General features: G+C 39.7%; 1 protein-coding gene across 18 annotated transcripts in view; it reads left to right on the top strand.

The window, feature by feature from the left end:
• The window catches only part of DTNA (dystrobrevin alpha), a 342111-nt gene that overhangs the window by 150245 nt on the left and 166306 nt on the right, over nt 1-25560 (top strand). For all 18 annotated transcript variants that reach the window (XM_034996291.1, XM_034996293.1, XM_034996292.1 and 15 more), the window contains exon 2: nt 11786-11915. The gene's annotated coding sequence lies outside the window, so the exon portion shown is untranslated. The remainder of the gene's footprint in view (nt 1-11785; nt 11916-25560) is intronic.

Raw genomic sequence — 25560 nt, 5'->3', positions numbered from 1 at the left:
AAACATGGTTTGTTTGTCCTATCCAGTTTGGGGCAACATTTATAAATGTGAAGATTTCATGTAAAAATCTGGATTTCCATCTTGAATTTGAAAATAGGAAGATGTGGCCAACCTGGGTCCATGCTTCCATGTGGCACAGCCAGAGGGAGGTGCTCTCCTTACACAGGGCACACGCTCTTCATTTCAACTCCATCACTACTACCCTTTTGTTTTTCCCAACACTGAAACCAAATATCATGTGCCACATATAAATAAGCGTGCATCGTTGTTTTCTTGTTGTAAAAAGCTTTGTTGCTTGGGTTTCTTTTTTACTCAGGTCGCTATCAAAAGTGGTAAAAATAAAACGTATACCAAGCAAATCTCTTATAATTTCAAGGAGAGTGAGAGCATAGTTTTTTGAGATAGTAAAAGATGCTCATAGATGTAAAATATGTTGGCATATTATGCCTAGGTCTCCTTGACCTATACCCACCTATTTCCCCTTTTCCATCAGTTATATGGGCCTATGAGCTTAGAGTTTTCCAGCACTCAGTCTCTGCCAAATTACTGTTAGTTAGAATACAAGATCCATATGCACGTGTTTGCATATGTGTGCACGCACACACACACACGCACACACACACACACACCTTGCCCTTTGTTAAAGCAAGTACTCTTTTTCCCTTTTCTCCTTAGCGTCCATTTCCTTGAATTCAATTTTCTCCACAAAGTGGTAAAATCTAGAGGACTGAGATTCGGGCAAGGATTCTAGGGAAGACATTTCTCAAGTGTTTGTTCCAGGTCTTAAGCAGAAGGGGTCCTTTTGACTTCTTGTGATCTAGCTTTCTGATCATAGTATAAACCATTGGTAATATCTGCTTCCCACACATAATGAGGGATTGGGAGATCAAGATACCATCTCTCATTTGTCACCACTAACTCTAACTACCAAGGAATATCTCTCATGACTGTCTAGACAAGGATTTGTAAAATCAGCATATGAAGGGCAAATCTTTGCATGCAACATAGTAGGGGCAAAAAAACACATCTGCATTCAGTTTGTACCCACAGAGGAAATGTGGAAATAAAGTTGGATTGGTGTAGTATAAACAATTGCAACAAGTACAACAGATAGTCTGATTTACTCACTTCATTGCTTCTTGATCTTAAAAACAAGTGGTAATAGGGGTGCTTGGGTGGCTCAGTCAGTTAAGCGTCTGACTTTGGCTCAGGTTGTGACCTCAGGGTCCTGGGATCGAGCCCCACATCGGGCTCTCTGCTCAGCAGGAGCCTGCTTCTCCCTCTCCCTCTGCCCTTTCTTCCGCTTGTGCTCTCTCTCAAGTAAATAAATAATTTTTTTAAAAACAAGTGGTAATATATATATTAGCAATCATAGTTAACATCTGTTGCATTTACTATGTGTCAGGGGCTGTACTAAGTGATCTCCTTTAATCTTTGGAACAACCCTGTGAGGTAAGATCCGTTATTCCTATTTTAGAAGTGTGGCACATGGGGCTTGGAGTGACTATGTAATTTGCCCAATATCACAGAGATTCTGTTCAATCTCAGAGCCTTCACAATATTCCCTTCCTCCTAGGGCAATTGTTCTCAAAGTGAAGTCCCCAAGACACTCTTAGGGGATCCTTGAGGTCAAACTACTCTAATAATAACTCTAACATGTTATTTGCTATTTTTACCATGTGGACATTTGCAGTGATGATGCAGATGTAATGGTGGGTAAAACTGACTGTCACCTTATTACAATCAAGACAGTGGCACCAACGTGTCTTGGTAGTAATTATATTCTTCACTGCCATGCATTTACAGTAAAAAACAAAGCAAGCAAGGGTCAGCAACAGCAACAACAAAAATCGAATTAAATCTTGAAACTCAAGTATACATCCTTTTAATATTCTGTGTGGGGAAATGGGAAGTGAGCATAAAGCTCTTAAAATATATTAAGGGACAGTGGTTGCCTACAAGTAAAATTGTTTGGTTTGCAAACTGAACTAGCCACTTCTTTTATAGAACAATACGTTTACTTGAAAGAACAACTGGCAGACAAACTATGGTTCTTCAGACCTGGTATTTGGCAACGATTTCCTTGAAAATGAATGAAGTGAGCCTGTCACATCAGAGAAAACTAACAGTATTTTCTGACTATGATAAAATTCAGACTTTGAAGTAAAAATTAGAATCTTGGAAAGCTTGCACCTGCCACTGTGATCTTGACAGCTTCCCAGTACCTAAGAGCCTTTTCTGATGAGATTGATGGTGATAGTAACAAATATGACTTTTTGTCATTGACAATGAAAGGCATCAACGTTTGGAAGATCTGCATAACTCAGTGAGCCAACACTTCCCAAATAGCCAATGTTATGAAATCATACAAGAGTAAAAAAATCTATACAAAGTATGAGACAGATAAAGAATTTTAACATCACGGACTATGCAAAGTTCATTGATGTGGCTCAGGTTCCACACTGCAACTCACCTTTAAGAAATAACTGTTTGCTGAGTTTCAGCGTCATATCAAAGAAAAATATCCAGTCATCTGAAAGGCTATCACATGCTACCTTTGCAAACTGCACATCTATGTAAATGTGGAATTTCTTCATGTTCTTCAACCAAAACAGCTTATTGCCATAGGTTAAATGCAAAAGCAGATATGGAAATCCAGCTACCTTCTTTCTGTTGAGCCAAACATTTTTAAAGAGATTTCCCAAAATGTAAAACCATGCCATACATCTCCTATATTTTTAGTTTGGGAAAATATTGCTATTTTATTAAAAATAGAAATTATTTATGTTATATCGAATGAGTTTATCATTGTTACATAAACAAATCTATAAATAAATATTTTAAGTCAATAAATAAATATTTTAAGTCAATTTCTTTTTTTAAAGATTTTTTTTATTTTATTATGTTATGTTAATCACCATACATTACATCATTAGTTTTTGATATAGTGTTCCATGATTCATTGTTTGCGTATAACACCCAGTGCTCCATGCAGAACGTGCCTTCTTTAATACCCATCACCAGGCTAACCCATCCCCCCACCCCCCTCCCCTCTAGAACCCTCAGTTTGTTTCTCAGAGTCCATAGTCTTTCATGGTTCGTCTCCCCCTCCGATTTCCCCCCCTTCATTTTTCCCCTTCCTGCTATCTTCTTTTAAATCAATTTCTGATAGGTAAATGTTGATAGATCTAACACACATAAACAAAAGCTCTTTGGGATTTTCAGAACGAGATGTCTGAGAACCCTATGATGTGGTGTATAGTATCTTTTTTTTTTTAATTCAAAGTGGCATGGCACCTTACTCATATCAAATTAAATGCTATATCTTTTATCTTCATTTTTTAAAAAAATACTCCTTCCCTCTAAGCGTATTCAAGGCCATCAGTCAAGGTAGAAATATATCACTGAAGGGCAGACCCTGAACATTCATTCCCAGAATCAGATCCTTCTTTCCCTTTATGATTTCCAGAAAAAAAAGTATTTCTTTTTCTAAGAAAAGACCCATCCAGATTATTCACATAAATATTTGTTTCTGGGGAAACAAGATGTACAAGAAATATTGCAAGCAAATAAATAAATAAGAATCTGGTTTTCATGCCAGAGAATTTGTCACTGAAATTATATCCAAATAACTGCTGCATTTGCATACATGTTGTTTTATGAGCATGAGCTTTATGGCTAGGCTTTATGCATATTAGAGAAGAGTAATGTTTTTTTAAAATGTGAAACTCCATGTGCTTAGTACAAAAAATTAATTCAGGGTATTTGTGGGAGGTTTGGTACTCTGCAAGCAAACATTTACTCCCCTATCCAGCCGCCCCCCCCCCCCCCCCCTTTTTAATGTCACTAAGATAACTGGCTAAGGTCCTAGAAAATCTTTTTTGAATTTTGGGTTTTTTTCCCCTATATCCAGTTTCATGACTTTCTTCTTTCCCTCCTTCCTTCCTTTCTTCTTTTTTTTTTCCTTTCTTCTTTTCTATTTGTTTTGATCTTTACATCATGGTAAAATCAAACAGACACACATCAAATCACACTGTATCATTAGTCTCTTAGAACTGTGCAGCACTTTAACAAATGAGTGAACACAGAATCTGAGCAAGATAGTGATGGTCACGTATTCCCAGGGAGATTTCAGTAGAATCTATGATATACCTGCATGTGGCTAATTAAAAAGTTGTCTTCTTAAAAATTAATTGAATTCATCTTTGGCACAGTTTGATTTAACCCTCCAAGTTCAATTTAATTCTCTTTTTTACCAAATTGGCAGGTATACTGTATGCAAGAGATAAAAGGCTGATGATCTTGGGTAAATATTTTTTTTTCCTGGGCAGCAAAAATATGTTAATCTTTATGCCCTACTTGGAATTAATTTCAACATGGAGAGTTTAAAGATTTAATGAGGTCATCACTATGGAGTGCTTGTTGCCTATGCTTTGTTTTAGTTGCATGTTCTACTTAATTCATGAACTGAGATTTTCATCTAAGCAAACTGGAGATACTTACGTTTAGTGATTGTGTAAGTAAGGGAGACACTCATTGGCTTGCAATTGTATTTTTTAAAAAGATACAATATGAGATAATCACTCTCTTTAAATATGTATTCTGGGACAATGACTCCTCTTTATCTGCTATTTTGGGATACATTGGTTTTGTGCAACAGAGGTTTCTATAACAAAATAAGCACTACTAATGATGATCTATCTACTGGCTCACCCTGAAATGTAGCAGAAATGTGGTCTGTGTGAATGTGAGTATGTTAAAGTATGAAAGAGACTAAAGAATCATTTAGTGACTACAAATGTCCCATATTTTCATATATGTCATAGCCTTTAATTACTAAGTTTGATGAAATAATCTCATAGCCAAAAAGGGGAAATATTGGGGTCCCTGGGTGGCTCAGGGTTAAGCATCCGACTCTCGATTTGGGCTCAAATCATAATCTCATGGTCATGAGATCCAGCCATGAGTTGGGCTCCGCACTGAGCGAGGAGTACTCTTGAGATTTTCTCTCTCCCTTTCCCTCTGCCCCTCCCCCACTGTGTGCATGAGCACTCTCTCTCTCAAATAAAAAAATAAATCTTTTGAGAGAGAGAGAACATGAGCAGGGGGAGGGGCAAAGGGAGAGGGAGAAGCAGACTCCCGCTGAGCAGGGAGCCTGACGGGGTGGGCGTGGGGGGCTGGATCCCAGGACTCTGAGATCATGACCTGAGCAGAAGGCAGATGCTTAACCAACTGAGCCACCCAGGCACCCCTAAATAAATAAATCTTTAAAAAAAAGTTGAGGGGGGGAAATTTATGCTGAATATGTATGGATCAGTAAAAATAGAAAAAAAAAGTAAAACAAACAAAAAACTTCCAACAAAATTATATATGGTTTATAATCCCTCAATTTCATTAAAAATTATGTGTGTGTATATATGTGTGTGCAAATACATATATGCATATATATAATTGGAAGTAAATGTATAAAATATTCACAGGGATTGCCTCTGGGTAGTGTAATGTGGGTGACATTAACTTTCTTTATAATGTATTATATTTTCCACATTTCTTAAAAAGAAAGTTATCACTTTGATTACCAAAATAACTTTGTAAGTTTCCAGCCATCTCTTGATCCATTTTTATTAAACTTGTTTATTCATAAATAGTAGCATATGGCTAATTATTTTTTTACATTTCTTATTTTCAAAGAGAAAAAAGCCATGGCCCTCAGGTGAGTTCTTAGCAGTTAAACCCCTTTGAGGATCACTGGCCAGGTGCAGTGCAAGTCATTAAACACACAGGGTGGGGGATGTCTTTTTAAATGCAAATATCATCTGCATATGCCACTGCCTTATCCTTACAGTAAGATACAAGGGCAAGAAACACAAAGGCGGTCCTTCTGAAAAAAATGCCACGCACAAAACAGAACTGAGAAATTCTTTATAAACCACCTTCTTCCTTCTTGGCACCTTTAAAACAGTTGACTGAATACCCAGCTGAACTGATGTTGACAGGCAAGTCACCATAGTCTTTCCTTAAGAGTTCCTGAATGTCAGCAGGTCTCTGGCTTTACGGTGTAAAAAAGTTCTACATTTACTGCTGAATGTATATGTCCATTCCTTCTGACAGCTATGTTGTCCAAATGTCGTTGTTCTTTCTGCTTTATCTTACTCTAGCCTAAGTGATGAAGTATGATGTTTTATCCTTGTCTGTTGGTGAAATATCAGGAGGGAAACTGAACAGCCAGCTGCTGTCTTACACTTGCTCAGATATTCTCTCGTGGTCTTCTGATGTGTTAGAGGGAGTATGAAAGGAGGTGACGAAGAGGGGAAGCCTGGCAGGGACCCTACCTTCCCTGTATAGGTACCTATTTTTTTTAAATTGTGAGGTATAACCCATGTTTCTGCAACCATTAGACTATAATTTGAGGGACAGAAATGACAGGTGCATGACTCCCTCTGAAGTTAGATTAATGTCCTTATTTGGACAGATGTAAGAACTTCATAGAGACAGATGCAGCCAGGCTCACTAGGGCTTCCCTGGGGACCTAGAATCCCCAATGGGGGAGTCCACCAGGCTGTGTGATCTTGTCCTTCTGTGGTAGGGCCACACTGGATCTGAACAGCTCAACTGTCCCAGAGCCACAGCCTCTTCATCCCAAGAGCTCAAAGCAACAGTCTATTATGCCCTTAATAGGAAATATGTACAAACAGCCAAGACCTGCCTGGTTCTCAAGATGAACTCTGTGTCAACAAGAACAAATCCTTAGAATAGAGAGGGTGCCCAAGTGCCCCTGAGCACTATTCTGTCCCCACCTTTAAAGCCATCCAGAAAGGCCTCTTTCCCAGAAGTCTTCTCCCTGACTCTGCCCTACTATTGTTGTGTCTGGGGTGATTCTCAATTTAGTCCAATTTAGTCCTGTTTGTGTCTGTGTCTACCCCACATCCATCTTACTGTAGCTTCCTAAGGCACTTTGACATTCTTAAGCCAATAAATAATAATCTGGTGAGATGATCTGAATAGGTTTATATCACAGGCCCGTGTAGATACCGAGTGAGAAGATGCTGAGCTTTGTGCTCACTAATTATTCCATCAGCAGTCATTTACTCAAACAAACATCTAATGAGGAGGATCATCCACATGAAAGATGACATGCTCAAGATGATGTAGAAATAAACAAGACAGTCCTTGCCCTCTGGTTGCACATGTTCTTACAGGGAGATGAGAAAATCCCTGGCAATTTTACATGGTGACACAGGCTGTAGGAAGGACCTCAAAGGCTGGTGTGGAACCATCAAGGTCTGGGAGTGGAGGGCGTCTAAGAACAGAGCTGAGGGTATAGGAAGGAGCTCAATGTGGTATGTAGAGTTGGAGGAAGCTTCGGAAGGGGGATTAGGTTTACCTTGTGCAACTTCAGAGGTCTAGATGAGACCGGTGGTAAAATTATAGAATGGTATTGGGAACAGAGAGGGACTTGAACCATCTGCACCTGGGTTCGGATGGTTCTAAATGGCATGACTGTCATTTGGGGCTGGATAATTATTTTCTGTTGGGGGCTGTGCTGTACATTGTAGGACATTCAGCAGCATCCTTGGCCCCTACCTGCTAGATGCCAATTGCACCTACCTTCCCTTCACAACTAAAAATACCTCCAGACATTGCCAAATGTCCCTGGGGTGGTTCAGAGTCACCCTGGGGGTTGAGAACCATCGGTCTAGACCAACACTCTCAGTTTACTATGAGAAAACTGAAACCCAGTTAGTATAGAGACAAAAATAAAACCCCAACTTCTGATCATAGTTCAGTCCCCTATCTACAGCACCAGAAGATGCTGCAGGCACTTTTCGGGATTGTTTTTCTTCCCCTTCTAGCTTCTTCTTGGTTGTTGAGGATCTGACTGTTGCTGTGTCCACAGAAGAGGGTTGGCCAGGACCCTGAGCTCAGCCTCAGCACTGGCATGAGACCCTAGCATGCCATTTGTGAATATGACAACAAAGAGTCACAGAACCTATGTCAGTCGTCGAGAAATTATTTGGACAAGTAGATACTTGTCTTTCATCATTCTTAGCCAAAATCCTTTAATAGCCCCTACAATTTATGCCAACTGACAATGTCAAACACCAGAAAAGACGAAGTTTCATATGTCTCTGAATGCAGTGTGGCTCTCCATCTTAGCATTTCTCTGGAATATCACTTGTCAGTCTATGGTCGTCATCATCCGTAGCTGTTTCTCATAACATGGAACCAACCTCCTATGATCTGAAAGGGATCTGAAAGCCGGCTCCCTCCCCAACTCTGAAATCTAGTAAATTAGACTCATGGCACAATAGTCTCCCAAGCATAACTAAAAAAGAAGACTATAGCATAAGTACTGGAGAGCACCATCTTCAATCCTCCTTTTAACCTGTAGACTGACTTTTTCCTACATAACAATGAAAATAGATAAAGTGCCTACTTGGTTTCTTTATTTTTCAATGTGAATAAAGGCCTTTGAATTCTTCCAAGTGTGATGAAACTATTTTCAGCATGGTGCAAACTGATAGGGGTAAGAAAGAGGAAATTGGATCAAATATTTATAAGAAAAGAGAAATGTAAATTTATATGTATTATTCATGCCATAAATAGTACTGCAGGCCTTCTCTGCATCAGGCAGTGTTCTAAGCATCAGGGATATAGTAGTGAACAAAATTCCTGCCTTTGTGGAGCTTATATTCTAATATGAAGTGATGAACAATGAATAAATAATAAATAGTGGAAGTGCTATGCAGGAGAATATATCAGAGTGAGCTGTAGAGCATGAGGAGGGAGTGCTATTTTAGGTGGGAAGATCAGTAAGGGCATAAATATGGATAAAAATGTGATTACTAACTCCACCCCAGTCTAATATCCGGCTGGCTCCCACATACTCTCAGTTGGAGTGACCACTTCAGCCATCCTTGTGTAATGAATGCATGTGCTTGACCAAATCCCACCACCACAAGTGAGTGTTGAGCCTTCAGTTAAGTCGATACCATTAGTTTGAAAATTACTATCTTTTTTAGGTGGCCCATTTTGTGTGCTCTATGTTGAGGGGTTTATTTTATTAAGCAAAAATCTGCCTCCTGCCACTTCTGCTCAACCTGTATGTCTAAAATATGGCACCCCAAATTAGCAAAATACTCCTTTCTCTTGTGGTAAGATACTGACTCCTATCTTCAACCAGACAGTGACTGAAAGCTTTTCAGGGAGCTAGAAAAAAAGAGTACTTTATTTTATCTCATGACACTAAATTTTAATTTCTAGTCACAAGTTATTCAAACAAGAATTTGGTAACTGATGTAGAATTTAAATAAGACTTCGAAGAGAGAAAGGTATTGTTTTTTATTCCCACCCAACATTCATGGGATACTTTTGCTTTGCAAGTATCCAATGGGCTGCAGCAAGAGGAGAGAGTAGGATGGATGCCTTTAATTCAGTGGCACTTTGGGAGACCATCACCCTGCGGCTCAGAGCAGAAAGAAATATAGATATTCAGTTTCTGCGTACTCTGGAGTAGTCACAGGGGATAGAAGCCAAGAGGGATAGGAAGAGAGCTGCCTCCAGATTCAACATCGGCTTTTGATCACTGCCTGTCACATACAAGCTGAAACAGGGCCACTCCTGGGTGGAGAAGGAATAGCAAGCAAGAAAGCTAGCTTACAAGCAAGGTATCATTCAAGTTGCAACTTTTACTGAAGTCATAGATCTCAGGTAAGGTGCAACCTGAGCCACCCATGGGGTACTTTAACACAGCATCTCCATCTGAGCATTGTCTCACTCCTAGTCGCTTACAGTCTGAGATAACCCAGGGACCTAGACAAAAAACAAAAATGCAAAACATCTTTCCCCAAGTTGCCAGGTAGAAGAGCAAAAACCAGCAGCATGATCCTAAGAGGTCCCCAGGCCAATACCAAAGGATATCTTGAGTGACTCTCTATTGTAGGTACAGCTAGATGTCAGTTTCCTTATGTGTGTGATGTACATTATATAGTCTTATAGAAAATTATATAAGACTGTGTAAGATTTCCATTTTATTTCCTGATGTTGGGGCTCAGAGAGCTGCCTTCATGAGGGAGAGAGAATATTTTTGATATATAACTTATTCCCAGATGCATGGCTCTAATTTACCTGAACCCCCAATTAAAAAAAAAAAAAAGTAACATGTACTTTAAGAAAACAAAAAAATGCTTGAAAGTACTACTGTTGTAATAATACATTTAATTCAAAGAATGCCAAATCCATGTCTGTACCTAGAATCTAAGTACGGGGAAAGAAGGCTGGGTTCTGATGTGTGACACAGAACAAGGATTCCTTATGTCGTGAAAATATCTTTATCTCCTGTGAAATAATCTCCTCCAATAATGAATATATCTGAAAACTTGGATTAGAGCAAGGGGGAGTTACTGTATAGAATTTTCTCTAGGAACCTAAAATCACAGGATGCCAGAAGCATAGTTACTGTAATCCTCATCCTCATCAAGAACCGGGGTTGAAGAAGTCAGTAGGGAGGGAAAGTGGAGGCACAGGGCTGGAGACAGGGGGCACCTTTCTCCCATCCTGGGTGCAGAGCTAGGCTCCTGTCGTCCCTTCCTTTTCCACCCCCATTGCCATCAGACGCCTTCTCTCCTTCATCTGCTATGATCCCATCCCACTCTCTTCCTTCATCTTAAGGAAGGAAGATTTGAGAGATTTCCTGAGCCTCAACTCCCTGCAGCTTCAAGCTCGCCAGCACCTGGGGTAGTAACATACAGCCTGTGCAGTTGGTAAGGAGAAGAAGGGGCAGGGGAAGGATGAGAGAGACTGGTGGGAAAGAAGAGCTGGTGGCAGATGGTGAGCGGGTGCCTCGGTCACCATTGGGGAATCTGCTGGCAAGTGCCATCTTGAACCTCTCTCTTCCACTTCTTCTCTGTGCGTTTGCCCAGAAGGCAAAGGATTAGAAAATCATTCAGCTTTGTTAAGAAATATTAACAGGCGGGCGCCTGGGTGGCTCAGTTGGTTAAGCGACTGCCTTCGGCTCAGGTCATGATCCTGGAGTCCCTGGATCGAGTCCCGCATCGGGCTCCCTGCGCAGCGGGAAGCCTGCTTCTCCCTCTCCCACTCCCCCTGTTTGTATTCCCTCTCTTGCGGTCTCTATCTCTGTCAAATAAATAAATAAAATCTTTAAAAAAAAAAAGAAAGAAAGAAATATTAACAGGCAATTTTATGAACTATTTATTATTTATGTTATTACTACATAATGTAATAAATCATATGTATCATTAAATAACATCAGGTTGCCTTTGTGGTAGTGGACTCTTGCAGGATACCTACTTAGGATTGCTCAGGCTTAAATCATTAAAGGAAATGCTGGTCTGAGGACTCTGACCTCAGCTGTAATTTCCTTGACTTTGGTAGAAATTATGGTGACACAATATTCCAGAAAATTACCTACTTGGGAAACACAGAAAATTCCATGTTTTCCCCCTTTGGGAGTTTTTAACCAAATAAAACTAAAGAGGTATGTCAGGACCCCAAGGTCCAAGGCCACTGTCTGTTATTAACCAGCTGCTTAATCTTGGACAGTCCCCCTGGGCCTCAGCATCCTCATCTGTAAAGTGACTTCTGGCACAAATGTCCATTTTTCTAAATATTTCTTAGGGTAAATGAAAACCAAGTTTCTGAGTTGAGTATTACAGACCCTTATTAGTGTATGAGGGGATTTGTAAAATACCATATGTCCTAGATCTGTAATAAACATGTAAGTGTAAGTGGCTTAGCTAAATAAAAGTATGTTTTCTCATTGCAGATAAATAAGATTTGCCAATCCCTGGATGAAGTGCTTAGGAAATCTTTAGATGCCATAGTCAACTGCCATTTCAAAGAAGAGAAAATAGATGGTTTTGGAAAGTTCATGCTGTTTCTTCACTGAATTTTAGGTAAGTGTATCTGAAACAAAGAATTTAAGATGGACATTGCACTAATTCCCCTTAAAAGTGCTTCTCTCCTTTACACGAAAAGAAAATGGGGTTAAATGTTATCAGTGTTCTCTACTTCTGGCGAGGGGCCGCACGGTGAAAGACTTAGTTTCTGTGCCTTTCATGGTTTTGTTGTTGTCAGAAATCACCTGAGGTATGAGGTATGAGATACAGACACCCTGACATTCTTCCTGGCTCCCATTAAGCAAATGCTGGAATACTTCATTCAATTCTAAAGGTCATCTAATTTTTTAAATATATGGAAGTATTTAGTATCAGAGTAATAAGCCAGAATGAGGCAAAACTACTAGAGGAAAATTTGATGGTGGTAGTGACAGTTTAATCATTAATAAGTCTGTGTGTGCAATACAAGGGTAACATTTCAGAGGCTGCCCATGGGGGTATTTTAGCCTGCTTAAATTCAAGTAGGACATAGTTTAGGTTAGGTGTGGTTTTTAAACTGCTGTATATGATTAAGCACACACACGGGCTCACATACATTAAGCCTGGTTTTGTTTGACCGTAAAATGGATGGATAAATATTTTTTTACGTCATCATCCATAATTACCCTGCCATGCTACAAAAGACATAAGCCTGCAAATTGGCGCTTTACTGTTAGTCGGCAATCTGCCATTGTCATTTCTCAGCAGAATGGAAAGGAATGGAGGAATTGAGTGGTGGTTGTCTTCAGGAAGTTGTGTGGCTTTCTACCTACTCCAGAGTCCAGTTTGCAAAGTGTGATTGTATCATCTACTTTGAGGAATGGTGATTTCCAGAACGTCAGAATAAACCTCTGTTCACAATTCTGAATAGAACAATGCAACTGACAGAGCATTGACCACTTTCTTTAATCTAATCTGGAAGACACTGATGCTTCCTTTATGCTTTTTATTAACTTCAAAGTGAAGGTGCTCATTCCCTCATAATCTTTGGGGTGTGTGAATTTGGTTTATTGAGGTTATATATGGAACTAAAATGGTGATTGCATTTATTTACAAGATGTTTTTGGAACACAGTTGCCAGGCGCTAAGCTTAGAGCCCTTTAAAACTATCAGTAAATCAATTTGCCTAGTGTAACACTCTGGAGGAGAAAATGAAAATGAGAACTATATTTACTGAACACTGTTTTCCAGTTCTGCTGGTCTATGCCAGTTTTTACCTTCTCGTCCGTGCCTTACTCTGCTCCTACTCTATTGGTTCCATGGGGACTGACCCCTATGGGCAGTATTTCCTCCCACCAAGACTCACCCCATTGTCTCTAGCTTCCCCCAGTGACCTTGAACTCTGAGCTACAGTGATATCACCTCTTCCCTTTCTCCCTTGAGCCCTGTGGGTGGTAATGCCTTTGTTTTCCTGCCTCTGCTGATCTCCCAGTTGATCCCCTGGTTAGCTCACAATTCTTCCACCATCCATGTAACCCTTTCTCTAGATTAAATTCCATCTGTTTTAAATATTTAGAGTGTTTTCTCTTTTCTTGGTTAGATTCTAATTGACCAGCCAGTCCTTCATTAATTTCTCCCAAAAGTATTAGAAAAAAAAATGAACAGGGATTACTTGCTTCTCCCAAGGAAAATGATTCTCAGGAGGTACATTTCAAGTTAAATGTAAAGTTGGATTTTTCTACACTGAAAAAAATTTAACTTAATATATTGAAAGTCATATTCTAAGCTGTACAATGTTGTAGCATTAATTTGTTGCTGCTAACAAAATCATTGTCATATTCTTATTTTGCATATCAAAGTAATGGAAGATTTTTAAATTCTCAGATATGGGGATACCTGGGTGGCTCAGTTGGTTAAGCAGCTGCCTTTGGCTCAGGTCATGATCCCAGGACCCCGAGATGGAGTTGGGCTCCCTGCTCAGCAGGAAGTCTGCTTCTCTCTTTCCCTCTGTGCCTCACCCCACTTGTGTACACTCTCTCTCTCAAATAAATAAATATTTTTTAAAATTCTCAGATATGTACCAAATATGATTTTTAGTTTTCAAATTCATTTCACAAAGTACAGATGAGAACTGCTTCTTAGGGCCTCAGTCCCATTCCTGAATTCACATTTAAGTCTGGAGCTTCAGCTCTATTTGATTGTGGATCTGACCTCTCTCTTTCAGTAACGGTTGTCTGCTGCTTGAAGATGCCTCTTGATCTGATCAGCTCACATTTCCTATAATAAATACTGGCTCTATTAGAAAGCTAAGTGATCAGATGCCACTTTGTGTCTGTCTTTTTTGGGCAGGTAAACAATTCACCACTGTCTCAACAATCCCACTATAAAGGGCTTCCTTGATATTAAAGTGGCTTTTCACGAAATCACTTCACTTGGTTATTTTAAATGCTTAAACCTTGCTTTTTGCATTTCCTTCTCATTTATTTATATAGACATTTTCCTTTTCAGTCTTTTCTCGGAGGTTATCGTGACTGTTCATCTGTCCATTTTAATGTATTGTGGGTACATTCAAAAGGACATGGTGTCCCTTCTACCAACAATTTTCATGTATGGCACTGAAAACTCTAATCATTAACATTTCTCTCCAGCTTATGGAAATGACGCATATTTAAAAAAAAATACTCTCAGGGAAAGAAATGCATCCATTAATAATACATACTACATCACACATAAGTCTAATGAATTAGCAAGCCAGAGACTCCTGAGGGAGTGGTGCAAACACTCAGCTTCTGAGGATTTGGTACACATAAGTAGGAGGGGGCTACCGAACTAATCTCACTAACTTCAGGATGTTGCCTGGCGGGTCAAGGGAAACATGTCATAAAAGATAGCTCAGGCTGAACAGATCTTAATGCCATATTGGACGAAGGGCAGGAGGAGCAGAGGTAGTATTCCTTACACTAATGAGCAACATTGTAAATGGAGATTTTAAATCAGTGGTGCCCAAATAGTGCAGGAAAGTGCTTTAAACAAGAGGTAATCAGTAGTATTTCTACTGAGCCATAGAGTATGATATTGGAAAAAATCAAATGTGTTTAAAGGCAGAAATCATCTGTAATCCATCTTGGGATTCCTGGAAACTGGCCCAGTCCTTGGTTCACTGTAGATAATTTCTAAATAAATGGTTGGTGAATAAAGACTGAGGCCCAAAGCAATGATAGCTAATGCTTACTGATTCTTTTTTTTTTTTTTAAGATTTTATTTATTTATTTGACAGAGAGAGAGATAGCGAGAGCAGGAACACAAGCAGGGGGAGTGGGAGAGGGAGAAGCAGGCTTCCCGCCGAGCAGGGAGCCCGATGTGGGACTCAATCCCAGGACCCTGGGATCATGACCTGAGCTGAAGGCAGACGCTTAACGACTGAGCCACCCAGGCACCCTAATGCTTACTGATTCTTACTTTATGCCAAACACTATTCTGTATAGACATATACTTCGTTTCATGCTTAAACAATCCTATGACATCGGTAATATTATATCTCCTTATTTAAAGATAGGAAATTAGGGCCCAGTGTAGTTAAATCATCTGCTGAGGTTAAGTTGGGGGTAAAAATTCAAATCTAGACAGCCTGACTTCAGACCCTGCACACTTAATTATTATGCTCACTCTCTCTTGTGAAATATAATCGTGAAGTAACTTTCAAACACAGAAGCAACACTTTTTATTATTAAAAACCTTACATCATTTCAAAACATGCCTGTATGAAGAGATCTCACCCTAATCTTGAATGGCCTCACTTTGAACCACCAATTCCCTCTTTCAGTGTTCCTATTCTCCTTTTCTTTTAAAACATGACCGTCTAAATCAACTTCCTAATTTACACTCAAATTTCATTATTCCCATGCTTTAATGGTTTAATCTGAAATTCATATTTTAAAAATCCTATTCCTCCTTTTATTTCATTTGCTCCATTTAAGAACGTGTAATCTTGGGTGCCTGGGTGGCTCAGTTGGTTAAGCGACTGCCTTCGGCTCAGGTCATGATCCCAGGGTCCTGGGATCGAGTCCCACATTGGGCTCCCGGCTCAGCAGGGAGCCTGCTTCTCCCTCTGACCCTCTCCTCTCTCATGCTGTTTCTCTCTCGCTCGCTCTCTAATAAATAAATAAATAAAATCTTTAAAAAAAAAGAACGTGTAATCTTGAGCAGCGAGTTACTTGACCTCTCTGAGCCTTAGATCCTTCCCTGAAAAGTTATGTTTGATTTGTCGTGAAGGCTAGAAAAGAAGATCCATAAAACAACAAAGCACAGTTCCTGGTACGTAGCAGGTGCCCACTGAACAGGAGCCAATATGATCTACTTACCCTAGGCCACTTAGATCTCAAAGCCAGTGCTGGCTGCCCCATCAACTGCGAACAAAATCCATCTCATGTATTCCTTAGTGTGTCATAATACAGGCACAACAGACCTCTTGAGTTTCAGGGCCTACCTTCGCTCCTCATCAGTTGGTCTTTGCTAGCACAGGAATCATCTGATCTGCCTTCTCTAAGCTGTGCTCTTTGAGCTTTTACTTTTGTTCATGCTGGCTCCTCTGCCTAGATGCTCCTGCTATTCATTATTCCTCTGCAAACCCCTCACCCAAGTGCACACAGGCACTCTCCAGGGACTTGCAGTATCCCAGTCAGTGATGACCTCCTCCTGGGTCCCCGGTTATCATCGGTCTTTCTCTGACTTCATATAGCCCTTTGGGCCATTACCAGATCAGCTCCAATTGTAGACAAGAGAAAGAAAAGGGATCTCATTCAATCCCTCACAGCCTCATGCCATTTCTCCTGTTATCTGTCTATTTTCCCTCTAAAATTTTCATCAAGGACAAATGCCAAGTCTTTATCTTTGAATCACCTGTGCCAAGCTCACAGCGGTCTCCTGTTTTGGTTTTGAATGAAGTCTGGAGGGCATAGTTTGAAATATGCTTGAGTGCTTCGAGTGTGGTGAAGATCATAGTACTTCGTCCAGCATTAGAGCTCCCTTAGGGGACAGGGCACCTTACAGAGGGGATCTGGTGCCACTGTTCCAAGCACCAAAGCAGATGCTCCATGAACATTATCTAATTTAATTTTCATAATATCCTCTCAAATTAGCTATTGTTTCCCTCCTTATTCAGATAAGAAAACTAGGGTTCCAAGAGCGTAGGTAACTTGCCAATGTCACATTTCTCCTAAGTGGCAGAATGAGAGTGTGAAGTCGTATCTTTTCACTGCAGCAAACTGCCTCACTAAAAGAGCTTTCCAATTTAATCCGAGAAGAAGAAGATGTATGTAAGATAATGCTAGAATTTTCCATTTAAAATATTTCCTGAGGAGTAAGCTCTTTATAAGTCTACAGATCTTTTTCTCATTGGCAAATAAGTTTGTGTTTAGGCTCATGCTAAAATTAGTACTATTTCTGTTCAACGAGAGTTTAAAAGGTACAGCGCCTTGTGGTTCTGAGACTACTTATGCAAAAACCTCACGTACTGATGTGAGCATAAGCTCGGAAATGATGTCTAACGCTGTCGACTGATAGAATTTTAGGGCTATACGTTAGGTAGAACACCACTAATGCTGGGGGCTTTTGAAGGCAAGAATTTCTGTCTCCTTTTTTCTCCTTAAGAATATGTATGAAATGAATATTTATAATTAATTATAAAAAGTTTGTTTGGGATGCAAAATAAAAAATTCCATAGACATGACACAGTTGGCCCTTCTGAAAAGAGTACATAAGTGTGTTCTGAATTTTTCTAAACATCACACTATTCAAATATCATGTATAAGAATAATAACTGGTATGAATAAAACTCAAAATGTGCAAAAACCAATCTCTGACTTCATTTTAATTGCAAAAGTCAGTATCCATAGAAAAGGGTTTCTTCCACTGGTGAAAAATCCTGATGATGTTTAGGCCACATTTATACCTATGATGATCATTCACTCATTTCTTCTTTAAATATATATTACACATCTCTATGTTCCCTGGCTCTGTGCTAGGCACCTGGGAGCCTGAGATAAAGAAGGCATAATTATTTCAGGTAACATCCTACTTTGATTTGCCACAGATTATGTCTTAGAATCACAGGATTTAAACATCAGAAAGGATATTTCAGATTATTTAACTTGGACCCCTGTCTTACTCCATTCAAGCCTCTATAACAAAATACCAGAGACTGGGTAGCTTATAAAGGATGGAGATTTATTCCTCATTGTTCTGCAGGCTGGGAAGTACAAGATCAAGGCACCAGCATGGTCACATTCTGGTGAGGGCCCATTTCCTGGTTCAAAGTAGGCACTTGCTCTCTGTGTCCTCACATGCAGGAGGGGCTAGGGAGCCCTGTTAGGCCTCCTTTATAGAAGCACTACTCCCACCCATGAGGGCACCGCCCTCATGACTTAAGCAACCCCAAAGTCCCCACATTCTAATACCATCACATTGGGCATTAGGATTGCAACATATGAATTTCAGGACAACACAAACATTGAGACCATGGCAAGTCTTAATTTTATATTTGAGAAAGTTGAGGCCGAGAGGTTAAGTACAACCCCCTAAATTAGCAGCAAAGTCACAACTAGGACCTTGATGAGTCTCCTACCACCTAACTCCTGTCCATCATATAACCAACTAGCCAGTATTACTATATTCTTGATCTTATTTTCCTCCAAGAGGAGTTTCTACATGTAAGGAAAGACTAAGAAAACAAGGTTGATTTGGGTTTTATTTACAATACAAAGAAGTAGATTTACTATTCATCAACTACTTATTGAGAACTATCAGGAGCTTTGCTAGGTGTTGGACATACGGCTGAGCAAAAGCAGAAATGCCTTCCCGGCTCACATCCTGCTTATTGTCTGGAGCACGCATGTAGGAGACCCCAGCACAAAAGCCCTAAACTGCCCTTGAATGGGAAGACCAGAATAGTCCAGGCGCTGACAGGCAGAATGTGACTCTAAAAATGACAGCTGAAGTGCTTGTAACATATTTGTTTCTTAAAAAAATGTAAAATAGTAAAATCTATAAATACCCCATCTATTAAAAAAACAAAAAGATACAGGCCTGGTGTCTTTGGTCTACTGCTGTTTTATGGATAACTTGTTCATATTACAGAGTGAAAAAGAATTTAAAAAAAGAATACGAGTAGCATGGGCACACTACAGTGCCTATCTCTGATGAAAATAAATATATGGTATCTTAGAAAAAAATAAGACTTCTATTCACAGCCCCAGCTTATATCCCTGCCTGTTGAGTTACATTTTGTGTGCTGATTTCCCCTTTAATTTCCCAGAAGTTTGCAGGATGCTATTTACCTTCATGTAAGTATGATTTTTAAGACTGTGATCATCACAAGAATGGATGGAACAATGCTTTCATATCGAACACTAAGGATTATGATGTGTTTACAAAAGTTAATCATAATGTGTTTCAATGTTAGTGCATTCATATGAGTGACAGTTTATTGTTTTAGCTTGTATTTCAACCACCAATTGATTTTTGTAACTTTCAAAACCTGACTTTTAAATCTGTACAGTTTATTTCAGCAAAATCTTCCACCGTGAATCTGAGAGTTTCAAATGATCAAAATAGATGAATACCTTAGCTCTCTTTGCTGTCATTCCTTACAGTTCCATAACAGTGGGCTGGAAGTTTTTCTGTGTTTTTGTGTGTGTATAATACATGTTCAGACTCAAATAAATACTTGCCATAATTTTTCTTCCAGTTCTAGCTGCATAGATAAGGAAGGTGGCTGTCTTTTTCTAAGAGCGTGTTCTTATTATGACACCATCCCTTCCTGATGCGTACGAACAACTCTAGTATTACATAAGGTTTCCCTTCTGAAGTTGAATTTCTTCCCAGAGTAGTAGCATCCACAGAAGGCACATTTGGAGATAAAAAAAAGCCTCATCATGTTCCAGAGAAGGCTACATTCTTCCCATTCAGTCAATGCAAATGAGCCTCTTATGACCTCAGTTCAGGAGAGTTCTGTTTTATACCCGCAAGATAGAGCCCTGCTCGGCTCATGTACCTCCTAAGTGGCCAACACTGCCACCAGGACTAACACAAAGCATACCACCACCGAATCCCTGGCACATTCCCACAGCGCTTTGAATTCTCTTTGGCAAGAAACATTTGCAGACATTAAGTACAGTGGTAAAAATTACCCTAATATAAACACCTTCCCATTTTCCCCTGGATTCTCCCTCCCCACCGTCCGAAGAGCAAAAGGGCCTGAGAAGCAGAGTTTGTGAATCCCTGTCCTAAACACAGTTCTTAACAAGAATTCCTCCATCTGATAAAAAGGACTCCTTTGAGGTTTTCCATATCCTCCAGCTTTGAGGCGCCTGTGTAGACGGTTACACCTGTAAGCATGAAGGCTTGTTAGTAAAGTGTTACTAGTCCACGTTCTGAAAAATAGTGAAGTCCCCACATTTTGTCCTACCTCATAACTAAAATAATAGTCTGGTTCAGCTCATGATTGCCTTCCCATTAAAATATTCAGATCCTTTCCAAACTCACACATAGAGTTCCTGCTTAATATATACTAACTGCAGTAAGCTGTGGTTGCCTAGTAACCAGTGGAGGTGTGTCCAAGAGGCTGAAGAACACAAATGAATAACTAAAACATTGACATTAGTTTCAGCTGGATGACCTAAGCCTCAATTCAGCACTAGCCATTCCAGACGTTTCTAACGGGCTGGTGAAACAGTACCTTTCTCAGAAGTAGCTCATTAAATCATAAAAATGAGAATTAGCATATAATATAATGTTCTTCTCGATGGTGTGATAGGGGACAAGAGAATGACTGAAAAAGCAACAAGACCAGATCCTAACGTCTTTGATATACTTTCTACAGAATAGAGAATGAAATGTCTGCTAGGACTTATGCTCTCAAACAGCTTTTTCCAAATGCGTATGGTTGTTTGATCGGTTTGTGGGGGGGAAGATATTTCAGTCTTTTTTTTTTTAAAGATGTATTTATTTATTTGAGAGGAAGAGGGGGAGTAGGGCTGCCGTCTCTGGAAGTGCTGAAAGGCAGCAGATGTTAGGCCATGTGAAGGACCAGGTCAAGGGAATTATGAGTGGAAAGCGAAACCATTCTCTGAATTAACACGCATTCTCTTCCATAACCATGAGACAATAGATTTCTATTATTTTTAAGCCACCAAGTTTGTGATCATTTGTTATAATGTCCTTAGGAAAGAAATATAGGGAGTTTTCTGGGAAAGGTCTCTTCACTCAAAAAAGAGGCTCACAGGGAGAAAAAAAAAGTTGGCAGATGGGGCGCCTGGGTGGCTCAGTTGTTTAAGCGACTGCCTTCGGCTCAGATCATGATCCTGGAGTCCCGGGATCGAGTCCCGCATCGGACTCCCTGCTCGGCGGGGAGTCTGCCTCTCCCTCTGACTCTCCCCCTCTCATGCTCTCTCTCTATCACTATCTCTCTCAATAAATAAATAAAAATCTTAAAAAAAAAAAAAAGAAAGAAAGAAAAAGTTGGCAGATAAGGACATGGCAAGAGTTTCCACGTGGCTGGGGCACAGGCTCTCTCAATGCAATGATGAAGAAAACCACCAGCACCTCCCATCATACAAAATCTACCCAGCCATAGATCACAGGAAAATTGCTTAGCTCTGTTTCCTACAGAACTTTGATTAGTGCTGCTTACGTGCTATATTGTTGGTAACTTCAGTATACCCATGGATGATCCAATCAATACCTTCCTCATATCCAGAAATAAATCCCTCCATTTGACCTCAGCCATCTACTTCTTTGAAGCATGTCCACCATCAGAAAAGCAAGCAAGATATCCCCCTCTCCAAACACCACATCCTACCCTTCCAGCTCTTTTGTTCTGATCTCCACACTTGCAATTCTTTGTGTTTGTTACAGAATCTTTTTGTCCTGGTTCTTTCTCACTGTCCAGTAACTACCTCCTGTCTTTACTTCATTCTTTGCCTGGTTATATTCCATGGTCCATTTCCTTTTATGTACCTTCAACTCCCTTGCATGTCTTTCCTCCCATTATATTCACCAGGCGATAGCCAAGCCAGGTAGATGAAACCCCTTACTTGACTTACCCATACTTTTTTGGCTGAGCTTTGTTAAAGAAGGCCACACAACTGAGCATGCTAGACTCATGATCACTACATCAGATGTGCTTGCAACACTATGGCTCTCCCACTATCTCTATAGTCAGCTCACTCTCCTACTCTCCATAATGATTAGCTCATTATTTCTCCCCTTGCATCAAAATTCTTTTCCCCATTCCTCATTCTGAGCTAGCAACCTTGCTTCTTATTTCATTGAGATGACAGAAGTCACTAGATAGGAACTCCTTCTTTCCATGTACACATGGAAATGTACACATATACCCTTATCTGCATCCTTCTTCCCTCATGTCACAGGAGAGGCAATTTCTCCACACGTACTCTGTATCTTGTCCCCCTTCACATCATCAGTCTCTGCCTTTGATGGACCACTCTTTGCAGCATGTAAATATTTTCTAGAGTCTCCTATATTTGAAATAGTCCCTTGATTTCATGTTTCCTTTCACTTGCTGCCCTACTTCTGCTCCCCTACAGATCCAATTTTCTCCAAAAAAAAAAAAATCGTTTACCCAGCCTGACTCCACTTCCTTACCCCTCATTGTTCTGTCCCTCACCATTTCATGAAAAAGGTTTTTATTAAGGTGGTCATTATTGCCATATTCTAAAGCTAATGAATACTTATCTCATTCTCATCTTACTCCACCTCTCAGTAGCTTTCAACTCAAAGACCACCCCTTCCTCCTGAAGAACTCCCATTTAGTTTCCATAAAACACAGTTACACGGATTTCCTCTTACCTCCCTGACCCTCTGTCTTGGAGAGAGGAGTCTTGGATATGCTTCTCCACATATGTTCTCCTTTTCCCATGGCTTTAAAAAAAGTCTCTTGTACCTACAGCTCTCACCCGTACATCTCCATTCGACCCCTATCTTTAGGGCTTCAGGCAGATGTAGACACAGCCTATGTGACATTACTGTTTAACTGACTCAGAGCCATTTCAAATTCAACACTTTGCCTTACCCCATGTTGCATTCCCTCAGCATGCTCCTGCATCCAGCTTCTGCTCTGTAGTAAATGGCACCTCCATATTATTATTATAATGCTGAGAGTTCTTCTTTACATTCTATTCTCACTCATCTTCCTTCATTCAATGTGTGACTGAGTCCTGTCAATTCAGTCTCCAAAATATATTTTAAGTGTATGCACTTCTCACTTTCTCCACTGTCAACATTTTAGTTCAGAATCAAAAGTTGGCCCTCAGACTGGTGGCACTTTAAACACTCTTGCCCCTCTCCTGTCCATTCTCCACACCATAGCCAGGACGCTCTTTTAAAAATAAAAGTTTGATACAAAAACTAATGATGTAATGTATGGTGATTAACATAATAATAAAAAATTTTAAAAATAAAATAAAATAAAGATTCTGAAAAGTTTGGCACAAAAAAATAAAATAAAAAAATAAAAGTTGGATTATGTTATTCTTATGTTTTAAATCCTATAAAACCTTCCCACTGTACTTAGAATAAATTTTAGAGTCCCTCCATAGCCTTGGTCTGCCAACTTTCCTATGACATGACCCTCTGCCCTTTGTGCATAAGTGCTCCAACCACACTGTTCTTCTGGTGTTCCTTGAAAACATCAGGCTCTCTCCCCTCTCAGGGACCTCACACATGCTCTTCCCTTTGCTTAGACTCCTTCCCATTCTTCACAGGTGTCATCTCAAATACCACTTTCTCAGAGAGCATATTCTTTCTTCATACCCCCATTCCAAGCATGGACACAGACTTAATTATTCACTGTGAAGCTAAGAGCAATTCTCAAAGCTTTCCTAAAATCTTGATAATAACAGAGATATCACAAGTCAGAATATTAAAATTAGTCATCAGCATCATTATTCCTTAGACCAGAGTCATACCCTTCAGAAGGGATCCCATATTGGGGCCATCTCCTCCTGGGCCACCCTGTTTTAGAACCTGCTTCCCCTACAGATAGGAATTCCCTATGACCTGGACCTTGCTCCCTGTGTCCAGAACTTTAGCACCCATTCTCCGTGGCTCTAGTCACCAGACCCTCCTCTTTCCAGTTAATAACTCACAGTTTTCCAGCTATACCACCCATAAAGAAGGGAGCATTTTTCTCTGTTACATAGGGTGGCTTAATTTCTCTTCCTTCATCACTTACTTGCAGACTAGTTTATAATATAAACAGTAGGCCCATCAAAGTTTATTCCCAAAAAAGAGCATTCTTTCTCAAAGATAGTCATGAGGGCTATAGCCTCCTTAGGATATGGAAAATGCTGCAGTTTTAAAAGTAACAATCCATTTTATTTTTTTTCTCTTTTTTGCATTTTTATTTATATTTTATCATTCTTGAAGTGCGTTTCTGTGTTTTTTTAATTTATTAAATTTTTAATTTTAATTCCAGTATAGTTAACATACAGTGTTATATTTGTTTCAAGTGTACAGCACAGTGATTCAATAATTCTATACATGGCTCAGTGCTCACCGTGATAAGTGTCCTCTTTAATCCGATTGCCTATTTCACCCATTCAACAATCATTTTAAAATCAAGCTACACAGGTACTTAGAGACAGATATGAATAGGTAAATAACAAAAATATCAATTGTGGCTGGTGAGATTATAAGTGGTTAGAAAATATTTTTGATTACTTTCATCTTTTAATTGGTTACAATGTTTATCAAAGATATCATAAAGCCTGAAGAGATAAAACAAATAGTGTTTGTCTTTAACACTTTGTATATTATTGCTACAAGTATGATAGTATGGGGAGGGGGGCAATCCAAGCCACAGGATCTGATGTATGACTTAAGGTTTCTGTCTTCTTAATGTGTGTGTAGGAACATATAAACACATAACTATGTCTTCACTGGGATGTAAAGTGTCTTTACATGTATAATGAACGTGAGTGGCTGACATCCTCCAAAAAGACTGTTTATCTGTGATGAACAAAGTAGAAGCTAATGCCTCTCCGCCTCATATTACTTACATGCCATAAGTATGAGATTATGTCAGGAGTCCTTTCTGATGTCTCACCTGGCAAATACAAAGTGTGGTGCCTTCAGTAAAAAACGAAGAACACCTGCTCACTATTATTTATGTGCAGATATCCTTTCAAACGCTTAAGTGCCTCCCTCTCAGGCTTCTGTGCTACTTCCCTTCCTGTTCATTGTCCACCATTGTACAATGCTTTCTCCAGTTTCCCCATTTCACATGTCACTGTGAGACTCTAAACAGAATGCAGTGGCCTGATGGAGAATTAACCAGTGTGAAGTATGGAGCAAGGATAACCATGAACTCCCTAGCGTCATATATGGGAACGTTTGACATGTCAGATGAATGATGCTTACTGATGCAGTGTTTCCCATCAGAGACACCCAGAAGGGTCCAAAGTGCCCGATATCTTTATATTATGGGTCAATTTATATAAAATGTATTTAACTATCAAATGGACCTTATTCATTCCAGTGATGGAATTCATTTAGGTATATAGAATGACATTTCAGACATTGGTTTGTCACTTGTCTTAACTTACTCAAACAACTTTCCCATTGTGTATTTCTTCGGTATTCTCTCTCTCGTACCTCCTGGATGATTTTTCTATGTGTTCTCTTTAACCACCTATGTTTGTTTGTT

Source organism: Mirounga leonina, unplaced genomic scaffold (assembly GCF_011800145.1).
Source record: "Mirounga leonina isolate KUSES-001 unplaced genomic scaffold, KU_Mleo_1.0 Mir_93, whole genome shotgun sequence".
Lineage (NCBI taxonomy): Eukaryota > Metazoa > Chordata > Mammalia > Carnivora > Phocidae > Mirounga > Mirounga leonina.
This window is presented reverse-complemented; position numbering and strand designations above follow the sequence as displayed.